Here is a 20,936-nt window from a genome sequence, read left to right as displayed (position 1 = left end):
CTCTGGCATTTTTCTTAGGTTTCCTTGAGCCCCACAACAAATACGGGGAGCAAAAGATTTATTTTTGTTTTGTTTAATTTTTTACTTAATCATTTTTTTCCTTTTAAAAAGAGTACTCTTATAATTAATAAAATAATTTTAATTAACATAAAACACATAGATTTGTGTGTATATAATTTTAAAATCTAATTTTATAGTCCAGATGTAATCAGCTTTATATGGGGCATATTCTTCCAGGTTTGTTCCTGTGCTTATACAAGAATGGATCCAGATTTTGTGGGATCTGAAACATATAATTCAGGATACTGCTTTCATTAAAATATTTAAAAACACAAATTCAAAAGTGAATATTTATATTAAATAAGCAAAGAAATCATAACCTATACCAAATTTATAAAAGCTGACAAATGCTATTATTATTTGTTCTCAGTTTTCAGTTTTTTGTTTTTTTTTTCTTTTTCTAGAGTACTTCATATTCTATTCAAATTTCAGTATGAGCAACAACTGTGGCTATGAATTTGAGGCATATACAAGAGCATCCTTAATTCATTTGATAAGTGCACTCTTTTGTATTGTCCTACAGAACTACAATTGTGTAATCAAATTACTCTTTCATTGCATTCCTGTCCTTCTGCATGGATGTAAAGTAAGGGCTGTGTTATGGAACGCTTATGGGCTTTGGTTCACTGGCTTTTTTATCTCTGCCCAGAATAATATTAATGGATTGAAAAGACATTAGGAGTGTCAATTCTATTTTCACCAGTATGTTTTCTATAAAATTGGCTCTTTGACAATAACAATGGTAAAATCTACATTCATAGCAACAGTTATATGTTGGCAATTCAATTTTTATAGTTCTAGAAAGCATGGATTCCTAATATGATAAACTTGTATACAAAACTTTCAGAGAATAAAATATCAGAACATTAAGATTCATATTAAAAAATTTATTCCCTTTTTTTCTATATGTCATATAAAACTAACAACCACATTTTTATTGGAAAGTCTGTCTTTTAATATGAGTTTATGTCCTGTCCTTATTAATTTCAAATATTAAAATATACTCTTCTTATGGGAAATCATGGTAAAATTAGATGAGTTTTTAAATTGTCTTTACTTGGCATTATTAAAGTTAGTTGATACTATTTTTTCCCCTGAAACACCAGGGGACACATTTTACTGGTACATATAATCCAGAATGGGGAATCATTGCTATTGGTTATTTAAAGATGAAAAAGCAAAATTCTCACTCTTGGTGAATCTGTATCTTGAAGGACACAAATATAAAATAAAGCAAGAAGGGATGAGTGTTAAAATAATTTTGAAAAAATTGCTTTGCTTTCTACAAAAGCACCAATTTATTATATTTGGAAAGCTGATGGTTTATAAGCGAAGCACAGTTTCTGCTGGATCACAAATGGTAACTCAAATTTCAGTAAAGAGAGTTTGGAGTAATGTATTTAAAAGAAAAAGAAGGGAATGAGCACATTTATAATAGTGTGGAATAAACAGCAGGAATCAGCCAGGGTCCACTATAATCAGTGGATTGGGGATGAGGTTGAAAGGTTAGTTGGAATCTGGGTCAAAGACTTTATTCCACAGGTGGGTAGAATCTTGGAGGGTATTAGGCATGCTCTGAGCTGTGTTTGAGTTCCATTGCTTGGATGGCAGGAGGAAGAGAGAATAAAGTGGGGACACTGGAGATAGAGCCTATATAGAAAGCTGTTTGTCGCTACAGCCGAGAGGCCATGTTAGCCCTCGAGGCTTTCATATAAGCCCTCTAGGCCTATATGAAAACATTGTCCCACAGAGTGATGTAGGGATTCAGGTTACCTCTGTCTGTTGTTCTGTACCTTCTAAGGCATTGTACTCATCTGCAAGGTCAAACCTTGACTGCTCCCACATCTGTGATCCGGATAGTAGAAAGGGAAATAAGGAACTGGGGCAGAAGAGGCTCTAAGATTTCTGGCCCAGATCCACAAGAGGCATATATTTCTGCCCAGACTCCCTATGCAATCTTAATTACATGACTGCACCTAGCTGCAAAAGCAGTGAGAAAAATACAATCTCTAGGTGGGTTGCCATGAGCTCATATTGTAAAATAGAATGATACAATATTTAGAGCTGAATATTTTCTTGTAATGCTAAAAGTGTATGAAAAAATATCAGAGACAGATTTGTTTAAATTCCAGATATTAAGCTTGGCTATATCAAAAGTTGATGGTTGAAAAAAATTTTAACACTCTAAATAATGAAGATTAAGAGACATAAAGGGATGCAGAGATTCTACACTTCGCTTGACCTGGCAACAAGGCACCAGTAGACTGTGATAAATTATCTATAGATGTACATATATAGATGTACAATATTAAAAATCTATTCAAAGGAATACAGTAAAAAACACTATAGATAAATAAAAATGGAATTTTCAAAAACATTCAAGTAATCCACAAGACAGTGGGAAATTGAAAACAGGCAAACAAAACACAGAAAACAAATTAAATGGCAAGTTAAAGCCCTAACAGAACAAGAATTATATAAAATTTCTACATATACCAACTAAAAGAAATAGATGGGCCTTTCTGCTTTTTCCGCGTTCGCTGCTCGTTCCGCGGGCTCCCGGGGCGCGAAGGCAGTGGCGGCTGGGCCAAGCCTTAACCCGGCACCGCTGCGAGTGACCACCTATTGTTCTCGGGCTTGGATCCGGAGATAAGTGAGTGATTAAGAAGATTGTCTACCAAATATAGAACAGAAAAGAATTTTCCTACAACTACTGGAGAAAAAGAAGAAAATGTTAAAAAGAACACATACAAGGACATATTGCCCTTTGATCACAGCCTAGTTAAATTGACTTTAAAGACTCCTTCTGAAGATTCAGACTTTATCAGTGCCAATTTTATTAAGGGTGTCTATGGACCAAAAGCTTATGTGGCAACCCAAAGATCTTTAGCAAATACAGTAATAGATTTTTGGAGGATGATATGGGAGCATAATGTTGTAATCATTGTAATGGTCTGTCGAGAATGTGAGATGGGAAGGAAAAAATGTGAATGCTACTGGACTTTGTATGGAGAAAAACCTGTAATATTTGCACCATTTAAGATCTCTTGTGAAGCTGAACAAGCAAGAACAGACTACTTCATTAGGACATTCTTACTTGAATTTCAAAATGAGTCTTGCAGGCTATATCAGTTTCACTATGTGAACTGGCCAGACCATGATGTTCCTTCATCATTTGACTCAATTCTGAACATGATCAGCTTAATGAGGAAGTACCAAGAACATGGAGATGTACCTACTTGTATTCATTGCAGAAAATACCAGAAGAATTTAATGTGTCTAATTTAATACAAGAAACAAGAACACAAAGTCCTTCTGGAGTACAAACAAAGGAACAATATGAGCTTGTTCACAGAGCTACAGCCCAGCTATATGAAATTCCTGGAGCCCAGAAAATTGTTGATGGAGTGAATGAAATTAACACTGAAAATATGGTCAGTTCCATAGATTCTGAAAAACAAGATTCTCCTCCTCCAAAGCCACCAAGGACCCACAGTTGTCTTGTAGAAGAGGATGCTAAGGAAGAAATACTGCAGCCTCTGGAACCTCACCCAGTGCCACCCATCTTGACACCTTCTCCCCCTTCAGCATTTCCAGCAGTCACTACTGTGTGACAAACAATGACAGACACCATCCAAAGCCAGTGTTGCACCTGGTTTCATTGGAACAACCTTCAGCAGACCTCAATAGAAACTATAATAAATCAACAGAATTTCCAGGGAAAAATTAATCCACTATTGAACAGATAGAGTAACAGTTGGAGCGAAATTTAAGTTTTGAGATTAAGAAGGTTCCTCTCCAAGAGGGACCAAAAAGTTTTGATGGGAACACACTCTTGAATAGGGGGCATGCAATTAAAATTAAATCTGCTTCACCTTGTGTAATTGATAAAATCTCTAAGCCACAAGTGTTGAATTCAGGGGATTTAAAAGTGGAAGATATTTCTCAGAATTCCTGTGTGGATTGCAGTGCAACACTGTCACATAAAACTCCAATTATTCCAGCAGAAGAAAAACAGAAGCATTCAGACACACCTCCAAGAGCAGACCACTTGCCTCTTGATGAGAAAGGAAGGACATGTAATGTCGTTATATGGACCTGAAAATGCCCTACCTATGCCTGATTCATCTAAGGCAAATCTTCAGATATCCACTGTGAATCTGTTAAAACTGTAGGTTTAACATCAAGTCCTACATCACAAATTGAAACCCATGGTCTTGTGAATCATCATAACAATTCACCTTTACTCAGAGCACCACTCAGTTTTACTAATCCCCTTCACTCTGATGACTCAGACTCAGATGAAAGGACCTATGATGGTGCTGTGATCCAGAACAAAACTAATATTTCAACCGCAAGTGCCAGTCTCTGCTGCCACTAGTACTGAAAGCATTTCTACTGAGGAAGTATTGCCAGTGTCCATTGCTAGACAGGATAGAGCAGGAATGATAAAAGATGCTGAAAAGAGCTGGAAAAGATGTTGATGAAGCTTCACCTCCTCCCCTACCTGAAAGAACTCCTGAATCTTTTGTATTAGCAAGTGAACATAATACAACTGTCAGATCTGAATGGAGTGAACTTCAAAGTCAGCAACAATATGAACCAAAAAAATCTGAAGGCCTGATAACCTTTAGAAATGGAAGATGTGATCATCCAGCAGAAGAAGGTGTTCATACAGAGACTTGTATAGAATGTCCACCTACTTTCAGTGACAAGAAAGATCAAATATCAGAAGGTCCAACAGAAACCACAGACATTGGGTTTGGTAATTGCTGTGGAAAACCCAAAGGACCAAGAGATCCACCTTCAGAATGGACATGATGCAGGGAGCTAAAAGACACTTTAAATTATACTGGAAAAATTCAAGGGCCACTGAGAGCCAGATTTAAAGTATTCCATCTTAAAAATGTGAGACTAACAGCAGTGTACATTGTTATGTTAATATTTTTTGCTGGGACCATCCACCTGCCTTATACTACACTTGGGAAAAAGTATAACATATGGTTTATTTTGTAACTTCAAGTATTATTGCCTTAATGTCTCTTAACCCTGTTACACACTGCTTGTAGACATGTTAATATAGTAATACTTTTATGATAAATTGAGTTTAAGAACTACTCTTTTGCTAATGTTTTATCATCTATGCATTACTTTGTATATGTACAGGGCAAAGTAGGTATATAATTTGATAAAGTTGCAGTCATAAGACATCATTAACAGAAGATGTAAGAAATCACTGCATGGTCTAAATCTTTGTGTACCTTGTTTGTAAATTATTTGCCTTGAAGTTTTAGAAAATAGTTTCTGAATTTTAAAATTAGATTCATGCAGCCAGCATTACAGGTTATCAGAGATCAAATATTGTAATAATAATACATTTTGTAAATTGTAAGCAAAAAGTTACTTTTTATATTATATACTGTCTAATTGTCCATCCTAATTGTTCTTGTTTCATCTAGACATGGAGATCCAGTAAGTGCCTTGGAACAATATTGAATTCTCTTAGCCTGTGAGTGTTACGTTAATATTTGAACTCAGCTGAGATTAGAAGAGTATCAAAATATATGTAAGTTTCAGGATATAGGACCTGCCATTAAAAAAATAAAAACAATTGATGGGCTGAGTAGCTTAAAAATATGACCCAAATATATGTTGTCTAGGAGAAATTTACTTCAAATACATGTTGATGAAAATGATGTAACAGGAGGCAGAAGGGTGAAATTACCATACAGGAAAAATAAAGAGAATAATTGCAGAAGGCGAACTACTGAGAAACTGGGAGTAGATGGGATCAGAGGAGAAGTGGAGTTATTGGAGCTGGGATAATTTTCCCTTTCATCAGAAAGAAAGGGAGGAGAGACAGGATGGGGTGAAAATAGTAGAAGATAAAGGTTACTATCTTGACAGCTAGTCCTACTTATTATCTTTGTTCTGTTGCTCATCAGTTATTTGATGAACACCTATTATGGCCTGACACAATGCTCAAATCTGAGAATACAAATATAAAAATGTTGTCTGTGCCTTCAGATTTCCTTAGAAACTATAATGGCTAATGTTAGGTCATCTAGAATTAGGTTTGCTATTACTTACCTGTGAGAAAATTATGACTTAAAGGAAATGAAAGATTTATTTTTAATTATTTAACTCTTACATGTTAAATCCAGAGGTATACAATTCGAAAGTGGTGTTGAGGCTCTGCTCGACAAAGTCAACATAAGCAGAAAGCATTTCTTGAAACATGACTAAAGCTGGATATTATAATCAACCACTCCAAGTACCTGAAGAAGTTACTAAAATCAAAAGTAAAAGTAATCTGGGATGTTCTTAACTGCTTAGGACAGATACACCTGTACCAGTGGACTGCAGCATGTGCATGAGTAATGGGAAATTGTCATTCTTATAAACTCAATCAAACATGGTTGTGTGTTTCCAGGAAGGATCCTGCAGCCTCTCCAGGGCCTGGTGGTTGATGGCTCTCATGCCTTTGCCGACAAGGATTATGCTCAGAAGCACGGCCAGGGAGTCATTCTTAGGGTCCTCCTAGAGAGCCTATTAGAGCAAGGGAATTTAAATACAGATTTAGACATTTTTTCCTATCAGTATTTCAGTTATTATTTCAGCTAATGTACTCATTGTGCATAGAAACAGGCTTTAAAGACAGATATAAGTGTAAGTTTCAGCTTTGGCAATTACAATGACATCACTTCTGTTCTAATTTATCTCAGGTATAAAAGGATTCTAATACATGATTTCCCTTTTTATCAATGGGGTAAATAAGATAATATATAAAGATAAACTAGTACAGTACCACTATGTTATGAGGTGCTCAGTGATCATTAACCTATATTCCTTTAGCACACATTTATTAATCATGGATTATACAAAATAAACCATGTGAGGCACAACCAGGGATTCAAATGTACCCCAAAAAACTCAGCAAATACTTATAGGCAGCATGAATATTTCCCACTGTTCTTAGTTTTAAGGAACCATAAATAATAACGACATTTTTTACTCTCAAGATGACTATTTCAAAACAGTGACAAACATGCATAAAAATCAATTCAACAAAAATGACAATATCTGTAAAAAGTTTTCATCCGAGTAATGGATATAAATAGTGATTCTCCAGCTATCATATTAAATTTAAAATGGTAAGTCTAGCAAAAAAGAACAGAAGCTATGAAAGTTGGTGAAAGACTACATGATACAAAGTCTTCCTGGAAGCCTTGAGCTGTGTGTTAAAGAACTGTTAGAATGTGGATTTGAAGAAATGAAGGATCCTGCAAATAGAAAGACCCATGAGAGCAAAATCAGAGATGTTAGAATTCTGGGGCCCTTTGCAACAAGCACAAGGGTCTTTGGTTTGGTGCAGGAACCAAGTACAGAAGACAAGGCTGGATAGTGAGTTCTGGGGCAGGCTGATGAAGGGCCTCAAAGGTCAAGCTGATTTGCTTGTATAAACTATTGCAGTGTTTGAACTATGGCAAAATCCAGAAACTATTTCTACTATAAACATAGTGTAAAAATGGCACTGAAAAAAAATTGCCACTGATCCCTTGAACAAATGCAAACACTGGGAAATATACCTAGAAGACTCTAAAGAGAGTATGGGAAAAAATTAGCCTTTTCATTATTTTATTACCCCAAACCCTAATTTTTATAAAACACCAATTAGGATAAGAAGATGTGGGTGTGTGACAAACAATAAACTATTTAAACAACAATATGATCACTTTATTTGATATATAGTTTTAAAAGTAGACAGAATTTCTAATTTCTCTTTGGGAAGAAATGGAGAACTATAGAAATTTAAATACTATTTCCAAATAGTGCTCAATGTAAGGCAAAAAAAAAAAGAGGGAGAGAGAGAGAGAGAAAGAAAAATCATTCACTTTGACCCATTTGTAGAAAGCTAAAATACAAAATTCCATCTCAAAATGTTTGCTATACGTCAAGTATATAGAACAAGAGCAGTCAGAAGTGTAGCAGAGCCTTCCTGAGGCTCCATGTGTAGCCAATGAGCTTCACCACAGGAAATGTAAAACCAACTCCCTTAGCAGCAACCCTCTTCACTTGTTAACACTGAAGGTTGACTAGAAGCCTTTCCCTATCCCCTGGGATGTCCTGATGCCTCTCCTCTTTCTTACCAAGGCACCCTAAGACTATTTGTGGTAGAAGCTGTGATATGCTACCTGCAACCCCCTTCAGGACAAAGGGACTCATTTCCCCAGCTGTTGAGGGTACGGAAGCAAGACAACCCTGAGTTGTCAGCTCCCTTAGTGAGAAATGCTTCAGGGCAGCTTCCAGTGATTGATCAGCCCCAGGGAAAAAAAGGCCCAGAACACTTGTCCCAAATCAGGAGAAATGAAAAGGGCCATTCCTGCCACTGAGCAACCCATGGAATGGACAGTGCTGGGGATTGCATTGTAGTGCAACTCCTCCCTCCTCCCAACCTGCTTCTTTCCTGATCACGTTGTATGAAATGTGACTGCATATATGTGGTCTCTCAACTGTGCTGATGCTCTTTGAATTCAGGGCCTTAACTTTGTTCACTAATATCTTCAGTACTAAGTCCAGAGACCTAGAACTCAACTGATCAGTAAGAATTTATTAATTGAATCAAATCATTCACTCTAGCACTAAGAAGTAAAAGATTTTACCTACTATACCTCAATATCTGATAATTCCTAGAAGTGAAGCTCAAAGAGACTAATTATTTGTCTCATTTGTTATAGTTGGATTCCTAGATTTCAGGGATAGATCACATCAGTTACAAAGGATCAAGAAGAGATATGGAGAAAATCCTGAGTAAAAAGACCTGTCTCTGACACTCTGTCTCATCTTTTCCATATCCCTTAGGCCCCCAGTGTCCAAAAGTGGTTTGACTTGGAGGGGTGGGGTACACACCACATCGTGATGCCCTGGTTTCAGACTGCACTGTGGAGTCCAGAAGGAAGCCTGCAAGGGGAGCAGAGAAAGAAGTATACAGTGACAGCAAATAGTCCAGGCAGCCCAGGGGCTACAAAATCAGACTTGTAGGATTATAAGTGCCCTGGGATACAAGATAGTGCTTTCTGTATTTCATCAGGAAGTCCTACTTTGTGTTTCACCTATTTCAAAGAGCATGGGGACAATAACTGAGAGAATCAGGCTGATCAAGGGCTTCAGATGGAGACAAAGAGGCATCCACTAAACTGGACAAAATGGAGTTCATGGGTAAGTATAACAAGAATAGTTAAAAAGAATGGTGTGGTTCAAAACCAGAGAAGAGTGGATTGGAGACATGGGGATGTAATAAGTGGAGAAAGGACATTGAGAAAATATATGTTTGCTTTTGAAAAGGTTAACAATAATAATAATAATAATAATAATAATAATAATAATAATAATGATAAGTGGGTGGTAGCCACAATGGAAGGTGGAGTCTAGAAAGGATTTTTAAGATGGTAGATAATCATGTATTTATGTTGATGATAACATTCTATAGAGAAAGCAAAATATATTGCAAGTAAGAGGGTGCACAATTGCATGAGATCAATGCTTGAGGAGGAAAGGGAGAGCAGGATACTGAGCACTAGTAGGAAAATTTTGCCTAACAGGAGAAAAACAAAGAATATGGGAAAAGATTATAGTAAAATAGTTACTTTGGTGATAAGAATTAGAATTAGAAGGCTGTTTAGTGAGAAAAGTTGGGTTCTCCCTTTATAAGATTGTGGAGGATGTGCCAGTTTGGGTTCATTTTGTCCCCTGAAAAGCCATATTCTTTAATGCAATCTTGTGGGGGCAGACTTACCAGTCTGTTGATTAGGGTGGAACTTCTGATTGAATTATTTCCATGGAGGTGTGGACCCCACCCATTCAGACTGGGTCTTGATTAGTTCACTGGAGTATTTAAGAGAGCTCAAGAGTCAACACAGACTCTGATGCTTAGAGATGCTTGGAGATGTGGACATAAGGACATTTGGAGATGCTAAGCTCGGAGTTGAAGCCCAGAGTTTGTCCCAGAGTAGCTAACAGAGGACCCCAGACACTGAAGGAGAAACATCCTGGGAGAAAGAAGCAAGGATGAACAGGAGCTGAGAGAGAGGAGCTGAAACACAACTTGGGACAAGCAGGCACCAGCCATGTGCCTTCCCAGTTGACAGAGGTGTTCCTGATGCCATCGGCCGTTCTTCAGTGGAGGTATCCTCTTGTTGATGCTTAGTATGGACACTTTTATGGCCTTCAAACTGTAATTCTGTAACCTAATAAATCCCCTTTATAAAAGCCAATCAATTTCTGGTATTTTGTATAACAGTGGCACTAGCAAACTGGAACAGAGGAGTATTAAAAAGCTGAGATATACCCAGGAACAATCAAATGGCCCTTGCCTCAGGACAACATTGTATTCGTTTCCCAAGGAGAAATTACCAAACATGGGGTCTTGAAGCAACAGAAATTTCCTGTCTCACACAGCTCTGGAGGACAGAAATCTGAAATTAAGTGTCAACAGGGCCACACTCTCTCTGCAGTCTCTAGGAGAGGATTCTGCTCGTCACTTCCCCTTCTGGTGAATCTATGCGTTTCTTGGCTTGAGGCTGCATAACTCTAATCTCTACCTCCGTCTTCACATGGCCTTCTCTGTGGTGTGAGTCTTCTCTTCTGTTTCGTCAGATCTCCTTCTGCCTTTCTCTCAAAGGACACTTGTCATTGGATATAGGGCCCACCCAGATAACCCAAGATGATCTCATCTGAAGATCCTTAACTAGATTACATCTGCAAGGATGTCTTTTCTAACTAAGGCCACATTCATAGGTCCTGGGGATTAGAACATGGATATCATCAGTTTAGGGACCAACATTCAAATCACTACACACATGTATGTATCAACTTCTACTTTTTGTACATTTCTAAGTGAAAAGCATTGAAAGACTGTAGAGCTCTCACTCCAGTGTGCCCACAACATGTGGTGTTATTGATGATGGCACATAGGATGCTATTGTTTACCACTGATTCATTTCTCTAAAATAATATTCTAGTTAATGAATTCCTCTGCATGTCAAGGCCTGGCACAGATATCTTATGTTCATTATCTTATTGATCCCTTACATGAACCCTAAAAGTTAGAGAATTTTACCCTGTCTTAATAGATGAAGTAAAGGAAGTATAGATAGGCCAAATGATTTGTTAGAGGTTTCATAGTCAGTCAGCGGCAGAAGTATGATTTGCACAGCAATCTGTCTCACTACCCCACTTACTGCAAAAACTTACCTGTCAAAATCAAAACAATTTCCTCCAAACAAATATTTTTAATATCTGATAAATTTCTTGATAGAGAAACTTCAAGGGTTCTCTATTGACTATCACAAGCAAAGTCTTTAAAATATAAAGTGATCTGAATGGAGGCTATCATTTCTGCAGTACCATCTTGTGAACTGAGATGTTTCCAGATCAACCCATCTATTTACATGTTGTGTGTCTGATAAAGGACATTAGCTCACTTTATAGTTTGCAAAAGGCGCAGTAGTCCATGACATCCAGTCCTATTTATTTTACATTTATTTTATATTCATCATATATTTGATGATCCTGAAGTCATGCTCAATGCTTGGGATAGAAAAGGAATAAGTTCCTAATGTGCCATAGATTTTGCTAGGATTTGGTTCATCTGTGAGTAATAGAAAAGCCCACAGAAAACTGTTGCTTAAAGAGATTAAAGTTTGTTTCCATTCCTCTTATAATCCAAGGATAAGAGACCATGGTTGTGCTTCACAAAGTTATCTGGCCATGGGTTCCTTGTATTTCTTGCTCAGCCATCCTTTAACATGCCAGCCTATGGTTCAAGATGGCTCGCCCTCACATGTACGTACCAGCCAGCAGAAGAGAAAAGAAGGGAAGAAGCTAGAGCCCCTCCCTTGAAGGACACCCCCTGGATGAGTCACTTTTACTCACATTGCACTTGCTATCATTAGATTTCATGGTCAGGCTAGCTGCATAAAAGGCTGGGGATTTAGTCTCTCTAACGGGTTGCCCCCTGCCCAGGTAAATATTGGGTATGTCATTACAATGGGAGAAGGAAAGGATGGTGGTTGGAAGATGGTTAGCAGTCTTTGCCACAATAACCATGAATATCTCAGTAACATGATATTTTTGACAAAGGACAATATAGTATTGATTGCCACATAAGTAGAAAAAGTGCCGTGATAAATATTTGCACAGGATGGTGTGGAAATAATAAGAAGGGTAGTCTAATAAAGATTGAAGGAAGAACAAGTCAAGAAAAGTTTTCTGAAAGAGGCAGAGAATGTTAAGCAGGATCAAGGGAAGGAAACATGGTGGGGGATAGTTCAAAGTGAGAAAAACAGCATCAAATTATTCACAAGATTAAAATGAGAAAGAGGCATCTAAGAATGACAACTAGGATTTCAGCTTGAATAGCAATTGTAGGTGTTGTCAAAAAGTAAGAAATATGGACATAGAAATGTGAGTTTTTAAATTTTTTTAAATTATAGAAGTTGTGGGTTTACAGAACAATCATGCATAAGATACACGATTCCCATATACCACCCTATTATTAACACCTTGCATTGGTGTGTTATATTTGTTACAACTGATGAAAGCACATTTTAATAATTGTACTATTCACTATAGTCCGTGGTTTAACTTAGAGTTCACTGTGTAGTACGGTTTCACATATTTTAAAAAAATTTATTCTATTGCCATATATACAACCTAACATTTCCCCTTTTAACCATATATTTCAGTGCTTTAATTATGTTCACAATTTTGTGCTACCACCAGCAACATCCATTACCAAAACATTTCTATCATTCCAAATAGGAAACTGAGAAACTAAGGCACAGAAAGTTTAAAGATTGTGCTAGTAGACATAAGACTAGCAAAGAATGGATCCAGTATTTGGACTCAGGCATCGGGCTCCAATCCTCTCTCTCACTCTCTCTCATGTGCCTGCTCTAAATCTAGCTATTCTAACTCCCTCCCTCTATTATCAATATCTGCAGGTAAATCCACACTATGAGCCTGAGCAATCCATGGATATTAAGTGGATATTAATTAAAAATTCTTTGTCAAGTTTTACAATGGGTGATGGTGATAGAGGCATGACTTTGTGAATATAATTAATACCACTGAATTGTATATTTGAAAGGGGATTTAAAAAAAGGGAAATTTTAGGTTGTATATGAGTTACCACACACACATACACACAAAACCATAGAACTGTACAACACACAGAGTGAACCCTAATGTAAACAGTGGGCTCAAGTTAATAACATATTTATAATAATATTGTTTCATCTATTGTAACAAAGGTATCACATCAATGTAAAATATTAATAATATCGGAAACTGTGTGTGTAAGAGGGGGTATATGGTATCTCTAAGTTTCTGAATGATTTTTCCATAAAATTAAGCTGCTCTAATAAAAATATTAAATTACAAAAATTCTCATAAGAAACAGATAATTTTGTTTATTCTCACAAAATAGGAGAGATAATATAACACTGAAAATTTATGTTAAGGGACATTCTTTACCCAGAAATTATGCTTGGTTGCTGTTTAATATTTCATTTAGTGTCTCAAACAAGGTAGGAGTCTCCCTACTGTGTCTCACCATTAGCCTGCCCCAGGATTGTCGTTAGGTATTGTACAGCACAACGACATGGGAGTGGTCAGTTTACCTCCCGTCTGTGAAGCAGGGGCTCAGGTGAACCCACAGAGCCCAGCTCTAGATTCGTTTGCAGACCCTTATGTGTGGCGCCTTGTACATGAGAACTTGTCAAACTCAGGGTCCAGGACTGTTGAATGACTGTTCAAAGGAACCCCACTTTAGGCAATGGGCTGGAAGTAGTGTGGGAGCACGAGAGTGTTGCTTAGCATTGCCTTAGAATAAATGGACAGTAATAAATATGTCACCTTGTTTGCAATCTGAGTGGGGGCTGAGTGACCAGAGAAAAAGTCAACCTTCAGTTCACCTGTTGGTGTACCTGGGTCCTGGGGGCCAGGGGTGGCAACGAGAATTTAGGATGTTTTAACATATGTAGGAAGGATATTTGGAGAAAGAAAGAAGTTTCCTGTAAGAACTGAATCCTACATACTAGCATGGTATATCTGTGAATTTAAAAAAGACAAAATGGTCTCTTATGCTATCGCTGACGTTCCCTCTGTACTGCATCTGTCAGCGCAGTTCAGTCGACTCGGCCTTTTCTTCTCAACCACTCCTCTCAGAGTATTTTCATGTGATGCTACATCTCTGACGGCAACCACAGGCATAGCTGCAGGTACAGCCCTGGACTCTTGGCCATTCCTCAGGAACAGATTCAAGCCTTGCGAAGGAGGCTACTTGGAAAGAGTACCTTCCCTTCTGTTCCAAGATCCAATCTATGAAATTAAATCAAGCATTTGTTAGATTGGTCAGCTCCTTTGCCTGCGATATCTGGTCTGTGATGGTGTCTATGTAAGTCAATTATTGCTAATCCCTACTGCTAAAACTGCCCCTTACATGTCTCCAAAACATTTCAAGGATAGCTCATTTTAGGTTAAGGAATTTTCAAATTTGTGACTTTTGACATCAGGTCAACCCAATTCTGCCATCAAAAGCTATTAATGTACGCTTCTCCTACTTGCCATTATTGTAGCTCCAAGGCCTTCAAACCCAGTGATCATGTTGATAAAAGAAGGCATTAATAAAGATAGCTAGGCCTAAGAAAAAGGCTTACACCAGGAGAGCACAAGGCTCTGAATTCCCTGATCGTACCCCTCTGAGTGCTCTCTAAAGGCTTCAAGAACCTGGGATGTCCTAGATTCTAGTTGTTAGATCATTTCCCTCATGTAACTTGAGGTGCTCTTCTTTGGAACTGATACTAATTGCCAAGATGTTTTCTTTTTACGATATTTCACTGAATGTGCACTTTAAGCAGAGCACTTTTGGGTCCTATGTTATGTTTTAATTGAAAAGTTAAAGAAATCTCTGGCAGAAGTCTAGGTTATACTAATAAAAAGGCCACATCACTTGAGGCCTTTAAAAATAAACACTTTTCCTCCAAAACAAAGGAAAGGAAAAGAACCATTCTCTTAGCTGTTTGTCCCTTCTGTGTCACAGTCAGCAAATAGAATTTGGTCTCCTTTTTGGAACATCTGGACAATATAAAACCTAATGTAGATTCTTTCCCAAGCTGTCAGGAATATAGATTCATATCCTGAAATGACCAGTCAGTGTGTCAATAGAGTCTAGGGCTGTATTCTCCAATCTGAGAAAAACTGGGCAAAGACCCACTGATTCTGCCTGTCTCTCCTCATACCTCCCTAACATTTTCAACTGCTTGATAATATTTTATAAATGATAAGGGCTAAAATTTAGCTCCACCTTTATTCATGAATGTATATATTCTGGTGTCAATTTCTGGACAAGACTTCGGTCTTTATTCCTGTTAATATAAGTCAGATTGAAAATGAAAATAGGGCAGGGCTACCCTGATATGTAACTAATGCTAAGAAACAGTTGCTTTTTCTTCAGACCAATGAAGTCTATTGTTTATATCAGGAAAAAAAATAGTTCCAGGAACAATTGAATATTTTGTTAACTTTTTACACAATGGAACTGAATTTCTTGCCACACTGGCAGTCCCTTTCCAAATAAACTCGTTATTTTCTGTATATTAATTTGGAAATGTTGGTTAGTAGTTATTTAATACATGTTATTATAGTATGATTCTATTTGTGAAAAAAAATTGTACATCAAATAACACTAGATAAAACCCTAGAAGAATATATACTACAAAATTAATAGTAGTTCTTGCTTGCTGACAGGATGGGAGGTTATTTTTTGCTTTTACATGGGGAACTTGGGGAAAGATTCTGGAGTGAGGGAAGAGGAGAAGATCAACATGAACTGAAAAAACAGGCTTTCTAAAACAATTAGGACTTCACAGAATCAGTGCTGTCCATCATCACAGACTGTCATTTAATTACAACTAGGATGTTTCCTAATCCTTAGCATATTAATTGACAAAAGTATCTTCAGGAGCTCATTGTGTTGTGGCTGCTGGTCACAAGTGTTGGGGAGATTTCAATGGGGAAGCAGAGCATATTCCTGCTCCATTATCCACTTTTTATGAGACCATACAGGTGTGCAGTATTAAGAACATTTCTATGGTGATCTCAATGGGCCTTTGGGGGCTGGCTCAGCTGTAGGAATTCTCACTCAGATTGCTCCGGTTGGGGAAACTGGAAGGCAGCTAAGTAATACTTCACAATCCTCAAGAAAGCAGAGCTGGGCCCTTAACACTTTGGAGGAAGAAAGATTGATCAAAATGCCGCTGTCTGTTGGCTCTGTGTGGAACATAGAGATTCTACTGCTCTGTCAGCCTGCAGGTATCGTTTTCCATGAGAAATTGGCCCTCATATAAAAAGCATGATTTTACTTCAGCAGGAGAACCCTGACTGCTAGAAGAACTACAGAGGAAATGAAATGTTCGCACCTTTCTGGCACTTTCTTTACTATTTTAAACTTTACAAGTTCCCTGTGAACCAAAAACACTGAGTTCATTCCAGGGCGATTGTTACAGTGAGAAGCTTCAGGAACACAGAGCACAGGTGAACAGGGCAGCAGAATCAGAAGGGAGTCCCTTCTGCACTAGCTCCTAAAACTGTATTCTTCATTTTAGACCCCCCGAGATCAGCTACTATAGTGAGCACCAGGTAAATAGGGGCCCTGCTGGCTGGCAGCTCATGGACACCTGGTGCTGAGGTGACGAGCACTAGGCTAGGTGCAAATGACACAATGAAGAAGACCAGGTGCCTAAGATCAAGAGGCAGCAGAGACAGAAGTAAATAGGCAATTTCAGTTTTGCAATTATGTAAAATGTGCTATGATAGGAATGACAACGTGGTACAATGATAGCACATAAGATGGACACCACGTCCACCTCAGGAAGGCAGGAAACGGGTGATCTTAATGAGGAACAGAGGTTAGTAAATAAAGGGTATAGGGTGAGGACTCAGGGCTGGTTTAAGAAGTCTGTATACTGTGCTCCAAGGTCCACACTCAAGCGATGGTACATGCAGCTTATCAAATGCAAGTCATTCATTTTAGCCTCAGCAGAGTTCTAAGCACTAGGCAGTAGGAAAGGAATTCAAAAAAAAAAAAACAAAAAAACTAGAGTTGACTCTGAAGAAAAATTTTCCTTCTAATTCAGCAACATTATAAATTTGGGGCTGGAATTTTAGAGGCCATTCAAGCTGACATCCTAGGTGACTTTACATCTGAAAAGAGATTAGGGACTAGAATTTTAAGGTCTAACTAAAAGGTCATAATGAAAGCAGGAACGTGCATGTCTTGGGCTTCCCAGTTCCAGGTTCTAGTAAGCAGACTCTTTTTGTTTTAATTTTAAGAAATCTCTTTATATATAAAATATACAAATTGTATTAATTGAAATTCTGCATGGTAACAGGATATAATATTGTCAGATCTTTTTCTTTGGAAAACCCTAATACAATTTCTACCCATTTTTATAAGTTTTCTGTCCCTCGGTAATTTTTAAAGATTTTTTCATATTAATATTACAAACTTCTTGAACATTTATCAAGTATTTTATTAGTATTTGGTGCTATTGTAAATGTGGTCTTTTTCTGTTATATTTTTGAACTTCTTATTTCCCATTAATTTAAATTATTTCAATCAAAATTAAATGCCCATTTTTGTATGACAAGTCCTCATATTCTTTGTTCTTTGATAATGATGTTATTTTTAACCTTTTGTTGAATGAAAGTTGCATGGCATTTACACTTCAAAACTGAGTCACAGCATTATGTTACTAAAACAAAGGAAGCTTCATTTTATAATATCCTTACCAGGAATTCTAATCCATTTCAATAATGAGCTGAAAATTTTCATCCCTACAATGATTATCTTACCAACAACAGGTAGTGCAATAGTTAACACATTGTTAGGGGCATCAGTGTTCTTTGAAATCAATAACATTTATTTGTTTCTGTTGGTTCAATCTCTTCTTTTAGTCAATTTATTTCTTTAATTTCTCATATTGCTTCTTAAACCCTACCTTAAGCAATTCTCCTTGGAGCTGTAAAAGGGAAAGTGTACACTATTGAAACTCTCCTATTATCAAGGGTCAGAGTTTTGTATTTAACAACTTTGGCAACTAAGTACATATGTCTATTTCTCTAATACCTTAGAATGTTCTTTGATTAGGTTGTTCAATGTTTCCTTATGTTTGGACCTAGATACTGAAAGTATCCATGGTTTGAACCTTCTGAAGTTTCCCTCTGTAACAGCCCCACTAAAGGTTGGGAAGGACTGGGGTTAGGCCAGGCCTGAGAACTATCCCCATAATTTGTTCCACCTCAGATTACGCCCTTTGGGGAAGACTGTGGATTTGATTCTAATTATTTCTCAGATCCACTTGAGGTAGGATGTCTATACACATCTAATACATAATGGGAATCCTGACCCTGTGTAGGAAACTAGTTGTTCCTCTGTGCTTTATAGGGTGATTCAGGCAGATCTCGAAAAAAAGGCAGCAAGTTTTAGAGCTTTCAGCAGCCTGTGTTACATTTAAGGCCAATCAGATACTTTCAAGCCTTGTTGGATCTATTTCAGGTCTCTTGGATGGTTGTACCAAGAATCCTAAGAACTATAGAAATAGCGGCACAATGAGACCATTCTACAATCACCACAAATATCAGCACAACAAGGGACACAAACAGACATTTTCACATGGGTGTTTATGGCAGCATTATTCACGATCGCCAATGGATGGAGGTGGCCAAAGGGTACATCGACTGAAGAGCCGAAGGGTGAACTGTGGTGTATACATACAATGGAACATTGTGCGGCTATAGAAATTAATGAAGTTGTGAGGCATGCAACTAGGTGAATGAACTTTGAGGACATTATGATGAGCAAAATAAGCCAGAAACAGAGAAGCAAATATTGTATGGTCTATGATACTGTCCTGTATGTTAAAACTTCAACATCTGAGTGAGACCAAAGGAAGAGATGTTTACTTTGTTCAAAATTTAAATTCTGTGTAGCACAATATCTAATTTAACCTGTCTGATCAGTTTATTTAAATAACCTACTTACATGGAAACTAGAATAGGGAATGAGATCTTGTTATTCTATACAGGTTAATGTAATACCCTGATACATTCCACAATCTTTAGGGCAGAAAATATAAAAGTATTTGCAAAGTCCCTTGAGGAACTTCAGAAAAAATATGGAACTATTAAATTTCCCCACCTGGAGAACTCCTGATTTTCCCTCAAGCATTAGGGACTCCAAATTTAATAAGCCAAGCTCACAGTCATGAGTATAGCCCTTATGAGACTTATTTCTGTAGTGGTGAAGAGAAGCCTACTTATAATTATGCCCAAGTCACCCCAAGAGAACCACTTTTGTTGTTGAGATGTGGCCCTCTCTCTCTAAGCCAACTCTGCAAATTAACTCACTACCCTCCCCCTACATGGGACATGACTCCCAGGGGTGTAAGTCTCCCTGGCAATGTGGGTCATGACTCCCAGGGATGAGCCTGGCCCTGGCATCATGGGATTGACAACGCCCTCTTGACTGAAAGTGGGAAAAGAAATGAAACAAAAGAAAGTTTCAGTGGCTAAGAGATTTCAGATAGAGTTGAGAGGTCATTCTGAGGGTCACTCTTATTCAAGTTTCAGCCAGATATTACAATTTGCCACAGTATGCCAAGCCCCAACCAACAGTATACTTGAAAACTCTAAAGAATACCCTAGGCTCTATCTAAGAGTTCATAAAAGTTTTACTTATCAAGTTTATTTTTTTCAGAAACTTAAAGCCTCCAGACTGTTCTTATGCCAGATAAGCCCTGGAACCCAGAGATACCTGTCTCTCCAAGAATGTCAACCGGTTTCATTCCTCTACACTGTGCTGGTTTGGAGCTGTTATATACCCCAGAAAAGACTATGTGCTTTTAATCCATTGTTGTAGGGGGCAGACCTATTGTGGGTGGGACCTTTTGATTAGATTGTTTCCATGGACACATGACCCAGTCCATTCAAAGTGGGTCTTAAGCCCCTTGCTGGAATCCTTTATGAGAGGATAAAAGGCAGATGAAACTCAGAGAAGCTAAGAGAGACATTTTGGAGAGACATTTTGGAGAAAGTCATTTTGAAACCAGAATCCAGGAGAAGAAGGACAAGCAGACATCACCATGTGCCTTTCCATGTGACAGAGGAACCCCGGATGCCATTGGCCTTTCTTTAGAGAAGATATTGTGCTATTGATCCCTTAACTGGGACATTTTCATGGCCTTCAAACTCTACCTTGGTGAGCTAATAAACTCCCATTTTGAAAGCCAATCCATTTTTGGTTTATTGCATTGCAGCAGCTGTAGCAAACTGAAACAACCCCATAATGTCAACACCCCTTTTCAGCATGAAGAAGTTAGAATGGTCATGGCCCAGATAACCCTGAAGACTGAGAGAATGATCAAATGAGAGGGAGGAGTTGTCACAGAGAAGTTAGGATTTAACAACTGATTGTGACCACTGACTCATTATATAGATATTTCTATTTAATTTCTAGTGTATTAGAGTAGCCAGAGGAAATACCTGAAAATGTTGAACTGTAATCCAGTAGCCTTGATCTTGGATAATGATTGTATAACTGTATAGCTTTTATCTTGTGACCATGTGATTGTAAAAACCTTGGGACTGATGCTTCCTTTATTAGTGTATGGGTAGATGAGTAATAAAATAAAGACAATCATGAAAAAAAATAATAGGTTGGGAATATGGGGTTAAAATACCCCTATGTAAACTATGGACAATAGTTAATAGTAGTACTTTAATAACCTTTCATCAATTGTAACAGATGTAACTAC

General features: G+C 37.7%; 1 long non-coding RNA gene and 1 pseudogene across 1 annotated transcript in view; one reads left to right on the top strand and one right to left on the bottom strand.

The window, feature by feature from the left end:
- Positions 1-2,961: 2,961 nt before the first annotated feature.
- Positions 2,962-5,148, top strand: LOC119518668 (annotated as a pseudogene).
- A 1,166-nt stretch (positions 5,149-6,314) lies between these two features.
- The window catches only part of LOC119518660, a 38,674-nt gene continuing 24,052 nt past the window's right edge, over positions 6,315-20,936 (bottom strand). Inside the window, exon 3 of the long non-coding RNA XR_005213812.1 lies at positions 6,315-6,609. This is a non-coding gene — a long non-coding RNA (uncharacterized LOC119518660). The remainder of the gene's footprint in view (positions 6,610-20,936) is intronic.

This window comes from Choloepus didactylus, chromosome 2, assembly GCF_015220235.1.
Source record: "Choloepus didactylus isolate mChoDid1 chromosome 2, mChoDid1.pri, whole genome shotgun sequence".
NCBI classification, from domain to species: Eukaryota; Metazoa; Chordata; class Mammalia; order Pilosa; family Megalonychidae; genus Choloepus; species Choloepus didactylus.
Note: the sequence above shows the minus strand (reverse complement) of the source record. Positions and strands in the feature narration are given on the sequence as shown.